Source organism: Helianthus annuus, chromosome 4, assembly GCF_002127325.2.
Source record: "Helianthus annuus cultivar XRQ/B chromosome 4, HanXRQr2.0-SUNRISE, whole genome shotgun sequence".
NCBI classification, from domain to species: Eukaryota; Viridiplantae; Streptophyta; class Magnoliopsida; order Asterales; family Asteraceae; genus Helianthus; species Helianthus annuus.
In genome coordinates this window covers 179670305-179676426 of record NC_035436.2, presented here as the reverse complement: position 1 = coordinate 179676426, position 6122 = coordinate 179670305, and the positions used below count along the sequence as shown (strand labels likewise).

Genomic DNA, 6122 nt, shown 5'->3' with positions numbered 1-6122 from the left:
TTATAGTGTAACAAAAAAAAATATCTCACGTATACATATCTGTCATGTTAATTTGAAACTATGATTTTAACATATCATCTTTTGTTTACTAGTAAATAAGCCCACCTTTTTTACTTTTATAATAATAAATTATGTAGTCTCATATAATCGTAAAAGTATTACAAGGGTCTCAATGCTATAAATATAATCTCTTACCATGCAAATATTTCAAATATTCACCTGTAATATCTATCTGATCCAACTTTATAAATAAGATACCAACTCATCAATATAATCAAAATCAACAAAACAAGAAGCTAATTTAATTAAATCCAATTACTTGGTGTATGCTCTTGTGTTTCTATGCAACCATCAAAATTCATTTTTTTACCGCTTTGTTCATACATTCTTATTCAAGCACCAAAAATAAATTAAAAAGTAGGCTAGATATTGTTTATTAAATTCACATGAAATTTTTTTAGATGCTACCTAACGTGAAAAATTGAAATAATTTAACTTCACGTGTCAAAATCAAAACTAATAGACAAAAAAAAACATTAAATTGCCTAATTACAGTTGCATACATTGTTCTTTGATTATAATCCAAATCCAACCTTTCAAACGTTATTCATATACAATGGGTAATTATTAAACTATATCTTTTTATGTATGCACTGAAATTAATATTTAGGGGTATATGTCCTTAATTCATTTTTTTGTCTTATCATTAATAGTTTTACACTTAGAAATATATTATATAAAAAACTGAAACTTAAGTAGTCCTCTAAAATTGTAAATAAAACAGTATAACGTCTCCAATATTTAAATAATCTTTTGAGATTGATATAAATTGAATCAAAACAGAGATTTAGTTAGATAGTTAAATAATCTTTGAATTCGTTGTCCCATACAACAAACTCCCATTTCCAAATTAAAGTTCAATTCAAATCAATATAATTTTATAATTCGTCAATGCATATCTACAGGATGTGTATATGTATTATGAGCAATAAGTTTTTATGTTGTTACCTTATTTGCCACTTGAGATAGGTTCATGATTGCGGAATGGAATGACCCGTCAAACGAGCGATGGGTGGGATGTTGGTGATGACTGTTGTCAAGTGAGACTCGCAGTTGGTGGCTCCAGTAGGCAATATTAACTTGAACAAAACAATAGAGAATCACTACCGCTGTGGTTTTTTCGACAAGAGTACCGGCGTGCTGATAACGTGTTGTAAACCAATGGTCTATTAGCAACTAATATATAAGTATATAAACATGAGAACAAAACTATAAAATCATGTAGAGAATAGAACATGGAGAATTCTTATTCATTAATCAATCTTCACCATATAAAAATGGCTCTATATATTTAGGCATATACATTAATACAAAAGAAATTGAAGAGATAGGAGTTATATATGTGGAGAGTCACCATATAAATGACTCATTCATAACAAAAGTCACTTTTTTAGTTTTTGTGTAAGATGTTGGTTATGTAACTTAGGTTTTACATTAAGTGTTACCAAGTTTTTTTTTAATCAAATCTTTAAAGTCAGATCTATATACTATTAATTAGTTAAATGAAACAATGAAGAGTATTAATCTATTTATAAATATCACGTAGCCATTTATATGTATATGTATTCACTTACACAATCAACCAAGTGTATCAGTGGTGTTCTCAAATTCAGTTGGATAAATGTTTTTGTTTTTTTCTCTCTAAATTTTGCTATATTTAAAGAATTATTGTTTTCAAGCAAAGATTTTGGTCTACTTTGGGAAGAGAGTCGGTTGGCATCGTGTTTTGGATTATCTTGCAAAGACCAAGTGAAACTTTGACTCTTTTTTTGGAATATAAATGAACCAGTCGGCAAGAGTCCGTTGATCCTAATCATAAGTGTCAAAAGGGTAAAGAAGTGGCCAGAGGCATTTTGCTTCGTGTATTCTTCATTCGTTTGTTGGAAATGTTGTGCTTCATAAGATTGATTTGGCTACAATGTTGCATGAAGGTGCTGGAGACATGGTTCAGGGGTTGACACAAATCTTAGGTAAGCTTTGCTTTATACCTTTTGTTCTAGATTACACGAAATATACTTAAAAGACTATTTAAACTCTTTGCATTGAGATGCGCAAGCGTTGGTACACGCATAATATTCAAGCCAAGAATTGCCTTATGGGCCCTAGAAACTTGCCATCAAGTCACTGATGAAAAAGAATCTGGTCCGAAATTATTAATAGAATCCGATAACATGGGAAAATCTCAAGACTCGAACTTATGCACTTCTGACCTCTGGAGCTCTTTTGTTTAGCAAGCGGAGTCAATATTCATTTCTGCATCCATGACCATCTTAGTAAGACGATTTCTATACGTTACATTATCAGCTTTGACCATGTTGACCTTTTCTAATGACTCTGAACGTGATACATGAAAACAAGTCTTCCACATCATGTGGTATTCTCTATTTATCTTATCAAATTGTTATTTTTATGCTTAAACGGGCTACATCAGATGTCCCATCTGAATTGCTCTCACCAAGAATAAAGGACCCTTTTTGGGAAAAATGAACAAAATCTAAGTCCTTCAAATCACAAGTGTCCGAGTTTGTATGAAAGAATGCGCCAACAAATGAACCCAGTATGTTTATATAATTGATGTGCACAAAATGCAACATATAAATTACATCAATTGTGGCATAAAACTAACCCTTTTTTAGTACTAATGTTGGAAAAAGTGTGTTTTTGTCTTCCTTTTGTATTTTCAGGATTAAATGAGCTCAAATGAACAAAAGAAGCAAAAATGCAGCTAAATCTAACATAAATACAAGAAAAGGAACAAACGTGGCATGCCCGACCCCCCGACAGCATCTTCCCAAGCAAAAACAAGTAAACAGAAGGCTGAACACGCCCCGTGCTCAATGAGCACGGGGGCATGCCCAAGTGTCAGCAGAAAAGACAAAGTTGTAGAAGCTTCTATCACCCACCACGGGGGCGTGCCCACTAGACACGGTGCCGTGGTCAACTCTAAGATTCGCATAATCTGAGGAAATCTTGATAGTACAGATATGCTTCTGCACACGGGGTCGTGCCCAGCGGACACGGGGCGTGGTCAACTAATGCAGACAAACTGCAATTAATGAAGAAAGAGAAGGAGGATGGACACGGGGTCGTGCCCGAGCTTCTGTTCAGGCTATAAATAGGGGTGCTTGGCTCATTTGCAAACCATCCCTTGGCACACCACCTCTCTCACACTTCACCCACCACCCACCACCATCACAACACCATCATCCACCACCATCATCCATTGTCCGTCATAGAGTGTGTGAGTCGTCTCGGGATCCAAGATTGATCGTAAGAGTTCTTAACAACCAAAGGCCATGTTTGCCTAAGTCTCTTACATCACTTGGTGAAGACAAGCATTTAGTGTACTTTTTATTTTTAATCTTTTCGCACTTTTTATTTGGTTATGTACTAATGACTTTAATAACTAGTTTTATAGGTTGAAGGTGATTCTTCCTTATCATTTGTCCGTGGTGTCTTAGCATTATTTTACTGTCTATATAAAATAAAAGATTTTCACAATTCATATCTCCACGGTCTATATGGAGATATGTTGGCTACCTGGTCGGGGGTTAAGGAAATGGTTTGGTAAGAGTCTTGCCATTGTTCAGTGTATAGATCCTGCAAAGGACCTGTGTCAAATTTAGTAGGACCTCCTTCAATACCCAATGGTATTGGATGGCGGGGGTCCAAACACTTTGATCCCCTCATATATAAACTACTATTAAAACTTTAACCTGACTACTTAGGACTGTATCCCTGCTGACTCAGACTACTTAGCTGAGGTTAACATCACCTTCAAAACAGGGGCCTACCACATTATGCATTAAAAACTTAATTAATTATCTTTCAATAATCCGACCCTTTAGGATTGTATCCTTGCTGACTCAAACTACTGGGTTGAGGGTAACGTCACCTTCAAAAGAGGGGTCTACTACAATAACTAAGATAATCTCTTAAAAAGTGCAAAAGTGCGGAAATAATCAAAGGTTACACTAAAGGCGAGTCGGATCCAAGTGATTCATCTTGTCTATCTGTTTTACTTTTATTTTATTTTTCAGCATTTTAGTTAGTTTTATTTTTCTAGTTTAAAAACCTTTTTCTAATTTTTGATTTGATTAGACGTTGAGGATAAACCGGTATTAAAAGCTCTTGTGTCCTTGGACGACCTCGGTATCTTACTAACACTATACTACGCTCACGATGGGTGCACTTGCCCATATGTGTGTTTAGTGTTAGTAAATATCGTGCTTTATAAATTTAAAACTTGGCTAAAAAGTGTAAAAGGGCTTAAAATATACATTAAAAATATATTACACTACACGCACATCAAGTTTTTGGCACCGTTGCCAGGGACACAAGGATTTTAAGAAAGTTAGGAATCAACGGCCTAATCGTTTTTTCTAAATTTTCTGGTTTTTTTTAGGATTTTCTTAAATTTTAGTTTCTGCAGAGCTCAGCACGGGCCGTGCCTGGTCGGACATGTGCCGTGCCCAGCATTGTTACTGGCAGTTTTTATTTTCCGAGTTACAGAGAGTTGAGCACGGGGCCGTGTCGGTGCAACACGGGGCCGTGTCTAACTCCCCAGTAACAGGGATTCGGAAAACAAGCACTGTATCTCCGACCACGAGCCGTGTTCATCTGAACACGGGGCCGTGGTGAAGCTTCTGACCAACGTTCTTTTTGTTTTTATTGCAGGACTAGGAACCCAGGCGCCACATCTGAATTCTCCACGTAGTGCATGAGCTCCAGTTCTAGCAGAGACGTAAAAGAACCCCTAGACGAACCTGAACGCTTTCTAAGAAAAAGACTTAAAGCTAAAAACCAAGAGAAAGTGTCGGGGGACCTACTTCCAATGGCGGACCAACGTACCCTCATGGATTACCTACGACCCACCGTAGGTAATCTCGGCACCGCTATCAATGCACCGAATGTCGAAGCCAACAACTTCGAACTTCGGCCACATTTGATACAAATGCTTCAAACTCCGCAACCTTCCATGGGCTTGCGGACGAGGATCCCCATCTACATATTACTAATTTCTTAGAAATATGTGATACCTTTTGGATCAATGGAGCATCAAACGACGCCATCCGCCTTCGAATGTTTCCATTTTCACTAAAAGACCGAGCTAAGGCTTGGCTTAATGCCCTCCCAGTTGGCTCGGTAAACACCTAGGATGAACTAGCCCAAAAGTTTCTATATAAGTATTTCCCTCCTGCTAAAACGGCTAAATTAATTACTGAAATTAATACATATTCACAAGAGGATGGGGAATCCTTATATGAAACTTGGGAAAGGTTCAAGGAGCTACTAAGAAAGTGTCCTCATCACGGTCTTGCGGTGTGGCAACAAGTATCCACTTTCTACAATGGGTTGTTGCCACATACAAGACAAACACTTGACTCTAGCTCCGGGGGACTTTTAGGTAATCGTCGCCCAAATGAAATATATAATCAAATTGAGGAAATTGCTCAAACCAATTTTCAGTGGCACACTCCTTGAGGCAATAAATCTATTGCCCCGGGCGCCTATAAGGTTGATGAAAGCACTTCTTTACAAGCCCAAATCGAGGCCCTTTCTTCAAAAATCAAAAAGCTAGAAATGGAAAAAAACGGCCTCGGTCATGGCTTGTGAAGGGTGTGGTGGGCCACATGAAAATTGGAGTTGTATGAAAGAAGTATATAATCAAACAGAGTCGGTAAACTACATTGATAATAGACCTAGGCCGTCGGGTCCTCCGACGGGTACCTACAACCAAGGATGACGCAACCACCCTAACCTTGGTTGGAGAGAACCCGGCAATGGTAGTAACCAACAAAATCCAAACCAACGAACAAACTTTCAACAACCAAGAATCGAGTCACAAAATTTCTCTCAACAACAACGTGGACAAGAAAGGCTTGAAGATACTATATCTCGCTTCATCTCCGACACCGAAAAGAAAAACTCGGATCGATTTCAACAATTGGAATCGAACTTTAGAAATCAACAAGCTAGTAATCAAAACGTTGAAAAACAATTAAATCAAATAGCTCAAAATTTCTCCGAGAGACCACAAGGCGCGTTACCAAGTAATACCG

The 6122-nt window shown here is 37.2% G+C and overlaps 1 non-coding gene across 1 annotated transcript; it reads right to left on the bottom strand.

The window, feature by feature from the left end:
• Nucleotides 1-5271: 5271 nt before the first annotated feature.
• Nucleotides 5272-5378, bottom strand: LOC118491742. The gene has a single exon (XR_004892187.1). It is a non-coding gene; the product is annotated as a small nucleolar RNA R71 (small nucleolar RNA).
• Between the last annotated feature and the right edge of the window lie 744 nt (nucleotides 5379-6122).